Here is a 14,627-nt window from a genome sequence, read left to right as displayed (position 1 = left end):
TTCATGCAAACATTCCAAAGTTATATGGACTCATTTTTTCTTCAAATCATGATCCTTCGAGTAAGGGCTAGGCTAAAATCGAGATTCAAATTTTGCATACTTTGTATACAGATGAAGAAATTAAAATCCTCTTTTCCAGAAAGGCAATGCTATATAGTAATTTACGTATTAAAACCTCCACATATTACTGGATTCAGGTTAGGTTAAGTCATGACTCCTTAGGACTAGAATCGGACCAAAAAAAAACAAAAAATTTTATTGAAATAAAGATGGAAAACAAGATGTGTTTGTGAAACACTGATGCCCCCGTATGGCAGCTTATGTCGAAGGTTAAAGTTTCTCAAATACAAGTCAAAATCCAGGCCAAAAGATAAAAAATGTTGATACTCAAAGATCTTGTCTCGAGGAAAACACCTGTGAAATTTGAAAGACCTAGATACAACTGTTCAAAAGGTATGGTGAAGGTTAAAGTTTTTTAAATAAAAGTCAAACGTCAAGGTCAAAGTGGTTGATATCCAAAGGAAGATCTTGTCACAAAGATTACATATGTGAAGTATGAAAGCCCTAGCACCAACCATTCAAAAGTTATGGCCAAGGTTAAAGTTTTTCAAAAGTAGGTCAAACTCCTAGGTCAAGATCAAAGGGTCAAAGTGGTTGGTATCCAAAGGAAGGTCTTGTCACAAGGATTACATACGTGAAGTATGAAAGCCCTAGCATCAACCATTCAAAAGTTATGGCCAAGGTTAAAGTTTTTCAAAAGTAGGTCAAACTCCAAGGTCAAAGTCGTTGGTATTCAAAGGAAGGTCTTGTCACAAGGATTACATATGTGAAGTATGAAAGCCCTAGCTCCAACCATTCAAAAGTTATGGCCAAGGTTAAAGTTTTTCAAAAGTAGGTCAAACTCCTAGGTCAAGGTCAAAAGGGTCAAAGTGGTTGATATCCAGAGGAAGGTCTTGTCACAAGGAATACACATGTGAAGTTTGAAACCCTAAGCACCAACTGTTCAAAAGTTATGGCCAAGGTTAAAGTTTTTCAAAAGTAGGTCAAAGGTCAAGGTCAAAAGGTCAAAGTTGTTGGTATCCAAAAGAAGGCCTTGTCACAAAGAATACACATGTGAAGATTGAAACCCCAAGCTCCAACTGTTCAGAAGTTATGGCCAAGGTTAACGTCTCATAAAATTTTGCAAAAGTGGGTCAAACTCCAAGGTCAAGGTCAAAAGGTCAAATACGATGGTACCCAAAGAAAGGGCTTGTCACAAGGAATACACATGTGAAATATGAAAGTCATAGCTCCAACCAATTAAAAGTTATGGGCAAGGTTAAAGTTGACAACAGACAGACAGACAAACAGACAAACAAACAGACAGACAGGACAAAAACAATATACCCCCGGGATCTTTCGATCCGGGGGCATAAAAATCTTTTGAAGAACGGCTAGAAGAACAGCAGGGCCAAGGCTACTCAGGTGAGCTTTGTGGCCAAATGATTACTTGACCACATTTTGAAGCATGACGTACACAGCACACGATTTTTTCTTGCCTGTAGAGAAAAGTCCTTCGAAATGAGTTTTGATTAAAATTAATAAACGTTGTATTAGTGATCCTCAAAAGTTTTATTTTGTTTCATTTAGTTTTTATTTGAGCAGTATATAATTAACTGAATATAACTGTAAATGAATTAGCAAAGCCGCGGATTGTTGAGAATGTATAACATTTCTCTAGATCCGGTATCATTATCTCGGCTGAGATTCGTTGGACTAATGCATTTGATGAAGTCATGTGTCGAATCTTATCAGAGATTACTCGACATCAATTTCAGAAAATTATTATTTCATAACGGATAATATTGCTTTAAGCAAATTGTGTGACTCACAGCTGTACATGTAAATGTAAGTAATTATTGCTTGAATTAAGCAACTGATTAATCCTTATGGCAAAGTGCTCTTAATTCTCTGTGCACTGTTGCTATTGTTAGAAAGAAAGAGAGATTTTATGCTAAAGTTTGATTTTTTTTTTTTACATGAAATTAATTTCCCTGTAAATAGTTTTTGCCTACATTTTGGGATTTGAAAGAGGTACATGTATAGCGCTCTTTCCCAGCATGTCGCCAACTATCAGGTTTAAATGGAAAATATTCATCATTATTATTAGATTTACTTGATGCATTGGGTATGATGAAATAAATATACTTAACTGCTGCTTCTATCTTCGTAAACTTTTGGTTTTAATTGTCTATAGATTCACGAAAAATACTTAAAACTATATGCAAGATATTTATTTCTTTTTTTTTGTTTATTATTCACAAACAACCTCTCTGCGTATTTGCATATATATATATATATATATATATATATATATATATATATATATATATATATATATTACTATAATTGAATCAAATGTTTTTTTCACAATTGTAATATTTTATTTGTTTTACATTTCACAGAATTATGTATCAAGATTTTTCCTTGACTGTTTTCAAGATTTTTGATATGAAAGATCTAGATCGCTGTTCTTTTCGGGAAATACTGCTGCATCTTAAGTAGGTCGTTAACGTATCTTTCCTCTTTATGCGTCTCCCCTTTCCAATATAATCGAGTCTAGGTAATGTTAAATTCAAATGTATATATACGCTATAGTACGCAGACAGTTTGAAACAATAATGTACATGTTTATTTCAATTGTGTATATTATGTGCAAAATACGATGATAAATAAAAATTGAATATCAAAGGAAAATTCAAAAACATAATTAAACATGTTCTTATAACTATGATTAATACAAAAAAAATATATCGAAAACTTAGGGGTTTGAACTGGAGACTGCAAACACGAAAACAGTTTATTGATAATTTCTGTGTCTTTTGTGTATGTAGTTTCGTGTTAGAGTCTTTTGGAAAATAGGATAACTGAAGTATAATTACAAACAATATTTAATATGAAGACCAATTTAGTTAAACAAAAAAGATTTTACTACACAGGGAAAAGTGGCTCGCATGATTTTCTTGCGTTTGCCTTTTCGCATGAAATTTATGCGAAAATCATACAAAAATCATGCGAAAAGTCCCACATGCGAATTTCATGCGAATGTTATCTCACAAATTTTATGCGAAATTCATGCGATTTTCATGCAACTAAAATTTCGCATGATATCCATGCGAATTCCACTTTGTCTGTTTTTTGTGTGAAAATCGTGCGATATTCACAAGAATATTATGCAATATTAATACCATATGAGGAAAAGCAATGAACAAAAAATTTAACATTTCAGTGTTTATTTAGATGCATCTATCACAGTGAGTGGTAAAAAATTGCCAGTCTCTGATGATCCTAATATCATATTGTTTGGATGCTCCTTATGAATCCATTTACATTAATGATGGCTGTGTTTAAAGGCAGTTTTTCAGTCTTTTTCAATCTTTTGTCCTCACAAGCATTTCCTACAAAGAAATTAAATCATAAAATTTTTTATTATATTACTACCCATACTGATATTCCAATTGTTTCAGTCAAAGGGGCTAACTCCTATAATTACTGAATAGGATCTGTCATTACATACAATAAATTCCATGTTATCACCTGAAAGGTCCATGTTTTGTCAACTTGTTTATGTTAAACTGCACTGGTATTACATGTTTTGAGCAAAACAGAAGACCCTGTGTTTTGTACATTAATAACTGCACAATAGAGGCATATGTCAGACATCAGAACATGTTATTGACCATGCAACTCTCTATATAAGTAGTGATTTCCCTAAGAACCAGCTACTGGCCAAATTACAAGTGTAATCGCTTCAATTGATAAAAATGCCGCTTTGAAATAAAAAAAATAAAATAAAATTTAATTGTTGTAAGGTCCACAGAGATTTGTCATAAACATCAACCCAAAGCCAGATACAATTGATCTCTAATGCTTTACTTTGAAATAAAGGGAAAACACTGTATAAGGTTGTTATTGGAACCTATTGTCCAAATTAGATATAATTGTCCATTTTAGTTATGATATTCCAATTGGATTTATGAGTTTTACAGACATTATAATGCTGAAAAGATGGATTTTTTTAATCTGCATAAAATAATTAGAATATATCAAATGCAACAGTTTAATTATTACAAGGATTTTTTTTATTCATAACCCTCACATTTGTGAGATTAATCCCCAAGAAAATTGGATCTTTTGTGGGACCTGCGTCCTATAATATTTTGTGTGATACACTGTAAAAGTCGTGTTTACAAGTCTCTGCACATGTGTCAGAACAATATACACAGTTAAAAATCACTTTTATTGTTAATTACTTACTCAAAATTTAGTAAAGCCTTCAAATAAATGTCGCTTAGCATAAAGAATGCATAACTTCATAATGACTTCGATGAAACGGAACCATTCGATTCACCTGGCCGTGTTACGTTGAACCTGAAACGAAAACGAGATCCGAATTTACTCTGAAAATTTTCGTTGCAAAATGAATAACAATAAGAATCTACATTTTAAACACAAAATATGACAAACAATTAACAGTACATACATATTCACCGTCGTTTCAGGGGATTAGAGCACATAAATCCCAAAGGAAACTCTGGAACAAGCCACAGGAGGGTACACTCGGTTTTTTTTTTTTTCTGTAACAGGAAGTGCAAGTAGAACCTGGCTAAATCGGCCAGTCAATTTCGTATTCATCACAGAATCAGGAAATATCTAAACACTGTAATTTTTGTCCTTTAAATCTTTATTTTGAACATTTATTTCCGCGTCGAAGTCGGAACTTTGATGACTACGGGGTATACACTTATTTTACGAAACCAAAAGTAGGTTTTTTTATGGAATGCCGTACGTCACATATTACGTCATGATGCGGCTGAGAAAGCAGACAAGAAAGAGCAGAGTAAATTCAACTGCATATTTTCTGTAAGTTTTATATATTTTTATCATCTCCTTTATCACCAGATGAATGTAATATAAATTTATTAGCAATATACATGTATGCTGACAGCTTAATAAATAGATATGTTGAAATAAGATGGACCTGGCACAGGCACTCTTTGCCTGTTGCACCTGGATCTGGTTTAAACCTCACCAAGCAATATACAGCACTGTAAAGTTATACATGTATATTAGGATATACCTAATTTTTTTTAATCAGACTGTAAGTCAATCATTTTGTTCCAAAAAATAGATACATAAAGGAAGGGTGGCCTGGAAAAAAGTGGGGTGGGTCTTTAATTTATCCTTCTCCTAGCTCCCATCCCTTCAACTCTACTATTTTGAATTTCCTTTATCTTCCTCTGTCTGAATCCAACCTTCCCTATTTCTTCCTTTCCAAACTCTCCTTTACACCTCACATTCACCCATCACCACCAATCAAAACTTTTATTTGTAAATGTACATGTATAATCACAAAGAGGTTACTCTCTCTCTCTATATAGAACCATGATATTTATATAATTACTACAATGTACTAATGACATGCACAGTGGGGGCACATCTGTTTAGATACATTGTAGTTCACGTTCACTAGTAAGTTTGCAAATAGTAAATGAGTTATGTCCCTTTGTGGGGTCTTTTTTTTTCTTCCTGTGTGGTACAATCCACTATAATCACTTAACCAAAAGGTCAAGACTTAAAGAGTGAAAAGAATAATGTTTTCTTTGATCTTTTTGCCACCAGGGCAGGCATTTGGGTGTGCTGTGATAAATTCAGTATTTTAAAAACACTAGGAGGTTAATTATAAATGGGGATAGATATAAAAATTGTTTATAATTCATTGAGTTTGAAGTTTGACGCTCTGTTTGCAATATTAATAAAAGCAGTAATGTAACATTGCTAATAAATCAATTGATTTCTGATTGAGCTAGAGATAAAAAGTATTTATTTAGGAGCACTAATGCCACTGTAAACATATCTATACATTTTAAATTGAAAATACAACAGAACTCAGTTCTCATAAAAAGAGGTAAATCTCAGTTGTTTTAGGAGTTAAACTTTTATGCATTCCAAAATACATGCAGATATATAAAGAAGCTTAGTTATAAGAAAGCAAGTCCGAGTAACTTCCCTGTAAATGAGTTGTACTGTATATTCTATTTTGTGTTTACTAATGACATGTTTGAGAAATATTTACTAAAATGTTGTATTCTTAACTTGCAGGTATTTGCTAGAAAATGAGCAGATGGTCCCCCACTATACCACACTGATAGCTTCTCAAAGATTATACATATATGTTACATGCAAACAGGTAAAAAAAAATCTAGAATGAAATATTTATTGCAAAGGTATACATCAATATATATAAATAATGTTGTTATTTATGATCAAGTGGCTGACATACTTTTCCCCCCATCTTATTTTTGCAACCTGTCTGCTTTTCTGCTACTACTCCATGCTGCTTTTCCATGATTGGTTTTAAGCTCACCTGAGCCAAAGGCTCAAGGGAGCTTCTCTGATCAAAATTTGTCCGTCGTCTGTTGTTGTTGTCATAAACTTTTCACATTTTCATCTTCTTCTCCACCACCGGGCCAATTTCAACCAAACTTAATACAGAGTATCCTTTATGGTAAAGGGGTTTCAAATTTGTTCAAATGAAGGGCCATACCCTCTTTCCAAGGGGAGATAAGTAAGAAATAGTAAAAATTGGGTGTGGATATTTAAAAATCTTCTTCTCAAGAACCACTGGGTCAGAAAGATGAAACTTATGTGAAAGCTTTCTGACATAATGTTGATTCAAGTTTGTTCAAATCATGACCCCTTGGGATATGGTGGGGCCACAGTGGGTGATCAAAGTTTTACATAGGAAAACATGAAAAATCTTTAAAATTTCTTCTTTTCAGGAACAGTAAAGCCATGATTGGTGATTTTTATGAAGAAGCATCCTTAAGTAGTGTAGATTTAAGTTTGTTCAAACCATGACCCCGGGGCTAGGGTGGGATCACAATGAGTGAACAAATTTTTACATAGAAAAAATATATAGAAAAAATCTTTAAAAATCTCCTTCTCAAGAACAGCAAAGCCATGATTGGTCATATTTATGTGAAAGCATTGTCAGGTAGTATAGATTAAAGTTTGTTCAATTCATTACCCCTGGGGGTTGGGAGGGCCTAAATGGGTGATCAAATTTTTATGTTAGGCATACATGTGAAAAATCTTCTTCTCAAGAACAGTTAAGCAGTGATTAGACATATTTATATGGAAGCATCCTTGATAGTTTACATTCAAGGTTGTTCAAATCATGTCCCCTTAGGGGTAGGGAGGGGCCATAATTGGTGATCAAAGTTTAAAATGAGAATACATAGGAGAAATCATTAAAAATCTTCTTCCAAAGAATTGCAATTCCATGATTAGCCATATAAATTCAGAAGCATCCTCAGGTAAGGTTAGGTATATTCAAATTTGTTCAAACCATGTCCCCTGGGGGTAGGGTGGGGTCATAATAGAAGATCAAACATAGAAAAGCAAAAATATAATTGCAGAAAACAGGATAAGGCTGCAGAAAAGCAGGATTTTTTTTCCTGTGAATTATTTGAATCAGACTAGCAGAACCATAAGCATTCAGGTTATTTCTGCTTATCTAATTCTTAAATATATTCTGCTAATTTATAGAATAAATGTATAAAAATGCAGTGGTACTAAGGAGATAATTAACCAAATGCTACTGAATTGACAGTATCGGACATTTTTTAATTTTCACTGTAGGCACAGTTAGCATGTCATCACAGCTTCAAATACCAGAGTACCTATATCCTCAGAAGATACATGCAAACAGATTTGTCAATGGTACATGTAAGTAAATACATGTATGATTTTTTTTTGACAATTTAAATTTGACATTAAGCTGAACATATTTAATTTAATTATTCCATCTAAGCCAGAAGCTTTAGTAAGCTTTTTACTGTCAAAACTTGTCTGTCTGTTGTTGTAAATTTTGCACTTTCCAGACGTACGTATTACATTCTCTAGAATCACACATAAATGCCAATTTTAACCATTGCAAACTTGGCCAGTTTACTGTTAGCACAGCTCATGTTTTGTTTAAGTCTCAGATTAAGGAAATTCAAGTTTTAACAGAAATGTACAGACTAACCATTTTCCAATGGGAGAGCATTTAGGGATTACGAAAACAGTGATGTGGGTGTAGTAAAACATTGAATTATCTCAAAAGTCAAGATCACTGGGCCATATATTATTGGTAAAAGCTAAAACTTTTTTGCCCCTACAATGACGTTATATACTAGCTCCTACAAAGAAAATGTAAGGGTGTCCTGGAATCACCATGTCTGTTTGTCTGTCTGTAGACATGTTTTGTCTGGAAATTATCTTTTAAACCACTTTATAATAATGCCCTGGTAATCGAAGAGTCGTGGGTATATAAGGTTTTGCCCTGTCCGTCCACATTTCACATGTGTATTTATAGACTAGACCTTCCTTTTGGTACCAACATATTTGACCTTGACCTTGGAGTTTGACCCACTTTTGTAAAAATTTACCCAACTTTAACCGCCATAACTTTTGAACAGTTGGTGCTAGGGCTTTCAGATTTCACATGTGTATTTATCCTGACAAGACCTTTCCTTGGGTGTAAATATTTTTGACTTTTTGACCTTGACCTTAGAGTTTGACCCACTTTTAAAAAACTTTAACCTTGGCCATAACTTTTGACCCACTTTTAAAAAACTTAACCTTGGCCGTAACTTTTGAATAGTTAGTACTAGGGCTTTCAAATTTCACAGGTGTATTCCTTGTGACAAGACCTTCCTTTAGATATCAACAATTTTGATCTTGCCCTTTGAGTTTGACCTACTTTTGAAAAACTTTAACCTTGACCATAACTTTTGAACTGTTGGTGCTAGGGCTTTTATATTCTGCATGTATATTTCTTATGACAAGGTCTTCCCCCTGAATACCATTAATTTTGACCCTTTGACCTTGACCTTGGAGTTTGGCCCACTTTTAGAAAACATTAACCTTGACCATAACTTTTGAATGGTTGGTGCTTGGGCATTTTTGATCTCTCGAATTTGCAGTTTGACTTGCATTTGAGAAAGTTTAACCTTCTCCATAAGCTGCCATACATGGGCATCAGTGTTTCACAAACACATCTTGTTTTTTTTACCTACACTTTGTAATTATATATGAACTAACTGGTAACAGGAATTTACAGACTGATTTGTCAAACTTTTAAAAAGAGGAATAAGAGAATTAAATTCTTATTTGAACATGACTTTGTAACCAAGAAAACAATCTTAGGTTCATAACTGATAGAAAGGTAGCTTGTGTCCAGAGATGAGTCTTGACCCAGTACCAAGGGCATTTTAGATATGTTCAAGGTCAAAAGGGTACAAATGTAGTAAATTATTTTCATTCACAACTAGTGATGGGCCGATTGTCGCCGACGATCGATTGTCGGTCGTTAGGAGCTCTTCGATGCTACTAATCGATTACAAAATAAATGTCGCCGACATCGCTGACAAAAAATAATATTGTAATACTTTAATTTTATTACCAAATCCACGTGCAAAGAGTTTTAAAGTAGTGAGGTATCCTTGCCATGTTGATATTTACCGCCATGATTGATTATAGGGTCAGACTAATAACAGAAAAACGGACAATATTAAGAGGTTTACTACCGTATACATAGGAAAATATTAATAGTACAGACGATCTGTAAACGTTACTAAAATCAGGAATACAGGTCCAAATTCTGGATAACTACTTTTTAAACTTGTAATTCCAAGAAATAAATAAATGTAATGCAAGGTGGGACTAATATCAGTAATATTCCCCCATTCAATATTTTTAATGAGAATTTTTTGTAAAATAAATTCCCATTCAATATATTTTTTTTTAAAGTAAAGAAATCTTTTTTACCACTTCAATAAAGGAAAAAATGAATAAACATATATGAATATAATTAATTAAATGATTTTTGGGGGGGGGGGGGGAAATCTGAACTTAAATCTGAATAAGTTTAACTTTTTTATATTTATTTCATTTAAGATAAAGATTCGATTATAATCGATTATTAATCGATTATATGCAGCCGATTATTACCGATAATCGATTATGATTTTTTCCGATTTCCCATCACTATTCACAACTCTATAATGGAAACACAGTAGACATACCTGAAACAAAACTCGCCTGTGACTCAAAGGTATATCCCAAGACTAACATAGGGTAATTTGAACTAGATATGTTTTCAAGGTTGCTTAATTATGACTAGAGGCAGTGAAACAACCCTGTCTGTTGGGCATTTTAGCAATGTAGAGGTAACAGGAATTGAAGTTTAAATTCTTGGCCATAACATAATTGTATATTGAAAAAAGTAACTTTCAAAGATCATACTGCCCTAATGGTTGATAATGATCATAAGATATGCCATTTCCAGAATAGAGGTCATAAGACAAGGTCAAGGTCATGATAGAAGTATCTCAGAAAATGCAACTTTTTATTGGAGTAGTATCTGGAGAACATACTTGGCATACAGGTGATTATGACCAAGAGGTATTAATCCTACTTAAGGGCCTAGGGTAGTCAGTTAATTTTAAAAAAAATATTCTCCATTATGAATTTCAATAACCTGAGATTGTTTACTTTTGTATTTTCAGCTATAACGACAACACACTCTCAACAGAATCCTCAAGATAAAGAAATCTTATGTGATGAGAACCTCAATAAAGAAGATAGAAAAAGATCAATTGTTTTAGTTTTCAATGTAGAAATTGATGTTACAGATGTCTTTATTTAGTGAGGGAGTCCAGAAAACAAGTTTTGATTCTTTCAAATTCAAAGTTACTTTTTGTATAATCATGCATTACTTGTGTCTGGATTAACTGACTAAGTAAGAAAAAGATAATTTTTCAAGAAAACTTCATTTGCAAGAAGCAAAAATTCTGTTTCCAAGGAAGAAGGATAGGTTTGGTGCACTCATAGATAATAGCTTGATATTAATATCTGGGGTACAAAAAATATGCTTCTCTTCGCATGATATTCATATGAAACCTGGGTTCTTTTTTTCACATGAATTTCGTGCGATTTTCTTTTTGCATGATATTCGTGTGAATTTCATGTGAAAATTGCATGATATTTTCGTGCGAATATCATGCGTGGTCCTTTTCGTCTCCTTCTCATGCAAAGAATTCGCATGATATTCGTGCGAATTTTATATGAAGTTCATGTGAGCCACTTTTCCCTGTGTTCAGCAATATACTTCAACATCTTAAGAATATAACCCATACACTACACAAGATTTATCTAATTAAAGTTGGTTCAAATAGAACAATCTGCATATTTTAATGCTCACTTAATAGATCTTCATATATTCCATGCAAAATATGTAAATGTCATTGATCTTGTCTGAGATAATTATGACTATTTTTGCCAGGTACTTGTATAATTTATATTTGTTTATATCTAGAATTACTTTATATCATAAAATATTGAAATAATTTTGATGTTTGTCAATGCGCTATATTGTACATGTAAGCCAATTCGTATTCCAAGTACGCATTGCCTCTTACCAAGATGATTGCCGTGGCCATGGAAACAAATGGTTCATTTCTGAAAGTTTAATTGTGGCAGAATTATATATATATATATATATATATATATATATATATATATATATATATATATATATATATGCTTTCTTTGCTTTTATTCAAAATATAATTAACCTTTGAGCATTTCAATGAAAACAGAGTAAAGTTAGGAATAACAAAAGCTATTGTTTGTAATATTTAATGCTCATTATACTAAAATTTTCTCCAAAAAGTATACAGTTAACATTAGTTCAAAGTGCACTGCGAACAATGCTGCATGAATGTTTTAATCATGATTGAATCGTATTTGCATAGTAAACCGTGAACATATTAAAGGGTTATAAACAAATTAATGCGTATACTATGAAATCATCAATCTAGTGCCCCGTGCGGATAATTAAGTCAAAATAATGATCGCAGTTTCATAATGTTAACTATGAGCTGAAAAAAAACCTGAAATATACGTGAATAAAAGAAATCCGTCTGTCACCAACACTGAAACTTTCCTGACTAATTTAATTAAAATTTGAAAATTGAATGCATGCTGAAAACAACGAATTTTGCACGATTTTTGTGATACAATTAAATGTAAGAGATTATTTTATCGTGTTAACAGATGTCTTATTTCTATTTATGTAGGTCGTATTTATGATCGACAAACATGTTTATGAATTCTATAAAGTGGAATTATGGTAGTGGTAAGAAAATTATCGGAAATGACAATAACGAGCTCATGTTTCAGTCAAGTATCAGAGTCTGTATTTTCTTTCTCAGTTTACATCTGTTTTTCTTAATTTTCTTAATTTTTTTTTTGTTTTGGAAAGAAAATGCATTTTCCTGATATTTTCCAAGAAGAGAAATTTAGCTTAAAAAATATCTCCATTAATAATTACTACTGGCCAAAAAGTAAGTATATATGAAGTCCTTAATATATGGAATTAAAAATCTAACATGTATTACAAATATTACAAGAAACCAACCAGAGTGTAGATGAATTTATTTAAAATACTGAGTAACACATACAACTTCCAGCTCTGAACTGAATTAACAACTTCTTTCCACAAGATCTTATATTAAATATTCCTAAATCATAGTTGCAAGACATTGGCATGTGTTGAAATTACCATCCATTACAGCAATTTACGTAGAAGATAACCCTTTGATCCGCTTCCACCGTAGCTACCAAAAGGAGCAGATCAATTTAAAGGGGACCGACCCTCTGATAAGAGAGATAACTTTCCAAGTAAAAAATACGAATATTACTCATAGTTTGGTTCATCAGAATTTAATTATCGAGACCTTGGAGAAGTCAATTCGATCAAACCTTATATATGATGGAAACATTTACCTTCTAAATGTATTTCCTTTGCCTATACTTTTCAAATTGTTTTATTATACTTGGTAAAAACAGTTAAATCCAGTTTTAAAATCCTTTCAAATTAAATAAGTTTTATCTTTTTCAGGACCATTTTAAAAACGGTTTAGTGTAACAAGTACCAAATGTAACTTTTTTTTAGTATTACATTTTTTTCCCAATGAAAAAATATTTATAAGATAACTCTTCCTAATATATGTTTTCTTTTCTTACAACCACATATAACATTGTGATATTCTCATCCTATTTTTCATTTGAATCTGAAACTTTAGCTCTTGATGAAAATCAATGTTGAAAAGTTTTAAAAAAATTGTAAAATTTAGAGCAGAAGGTCATTAGTCCTTAAAGAATCCAACTTCAATTAGATTGCTTTTTCAACAACTTTTGAAAACAATAATAATTTAATTAAGGTCAAGATCTAGTAAATGAAGAGTGCCTACAGATTTCTCAAATTTGAGAAACGAATTCCTTTAATAATCTTTTACAATTATAGCTTAATAAATTAAGGTGTATCGGAACATATTTTTTAGATAAACTCAATGGAAAAACATATTTTAAACTGCCCTTTTCAATGAAAAATGAAGAAAATCAGATGTAAAAATAAGAGTTTTCTCCATCTCAGACATAGGAAATGTATCTATATTGCCTACAGACTCTCAGAAAACGATTATTCATATCTTCTTGACCTCTACTTTAAAGTAATATTAAACTGAATATAGGTATCGGGGTTCCTTTTTACATGGTTTCAAACTGAATTCCATGAAATGCGTCATTTTCTACATAATTCTGTTATAGCTGTAAAGTACGGGAAAAAATTAAGTTTAAATCAATTATGACGTCATAATGGATATCGAACCAAAAACACAGTCAAACTCATTTACTAGATCTTGACCTTAACATCGTGTATTTTGAGGCAATTTTGTTGAAATTGACCCAGCATTTCTTAAAAAGGTGATACTGTAAAAAAAATATATTACGACGAAGGCAACAACAACGACAGACACGGTCAAAATTTTGATCCAAGAAGCTCACTTGAGCCCCTTTGGCCCAGGTGAGCTAAATAAAAGTGAGAAGGATAGTCCTTGGCACTTAAACTACATAATACTCGATGCGAATTTACATAGGCAGCCAGAATACATATGGGTTAGGGGTACGGTTCGCAACTATTTTAACAAGAGGACGAAGGGCTTTAACGGTCACCATAGCATAATGTAATACCGTTAAGGACCAATATATTGAATATAAAATAAATTTAAAACAAAATAAGCTGATAGATGAAGCTATGTTGAACAAAAGCAAGAGAAATAGGAAGCTCGGAGACCAGCAACATAATTTATTAAGTGCTCAGTAACAATTATTTAAGATGATCCATTTACTTGCCCCCCATTTGTCACTATCCTCGTGAAATATCGCAGAATATTTACATTACACATGTATTCTGCTAATAAAGTGTGTGGAAAGCTACAACATTCAAAACACCATAACACGGACAGGGGGTCAAAAGGTTAAGGTATACGTTTTATGACGTCACAAACGCTGAACGCCGTGGAATTGCAACGTCATAAGCGAAAAATCAAAAATGAACAGAAGCTGTTGCAATGGCTCTTCCATCAATTGTAACTTACCCGAAGGATAATACAGGGATTTTGAAATATAAATCACATTTGCAATCAAGGCAAGGAGTTAAACAAAATATGTTTGTGAAACACTGATGCCCCCGTATG

General features: G+C 32.5%; 1 long non-coding RNA gene across 1 annotated transcript; it reads left to right on the top strand.

Annotated features, from left to right (window-relative positions):
• The first annotated feature begins 4,846 nt into the window (after positions 1 to 4,846).
• Positions 4,847 to 10,608, top strand: LOC133181251 (uncharacterized). The gene is made up of 4 exons (XR_009720444.1): positions 4,847 to 4,902; positions 6,142 to 6,229; positions 7,684 to 7,770; positions 10,596 to 10,608. It is a non-coding gene; the product is annotated as an uncharacterized LOC133181251 (long non-coding RNA).
• The last annotated feature ends 4,019 nt before the right edge of the window (positions 10,609 to 14,627 follow it).

Source organism: Saccostrea echinata, unplaced genomic scaffold, assembly GCF_033153115.1.
Source record: "Saccostrea echinata isolate AGI-Se365-2 ecotype Australia unplaced genomic scaffold, CSIRO_AGI_Sech_v1 ptg000008l, whole genome shotgun sequence".
In the NCBI taxonomy this organism is placed as follows: Eukaryota; Metazoa; Mollusca; class Bivalvia; order Ostreida; family Ostreidae; genus Saccostrea; species Saccostrea echinata.
This window is presented reverse-complemented; position numbering and strand designations above follow the sequence as displayed.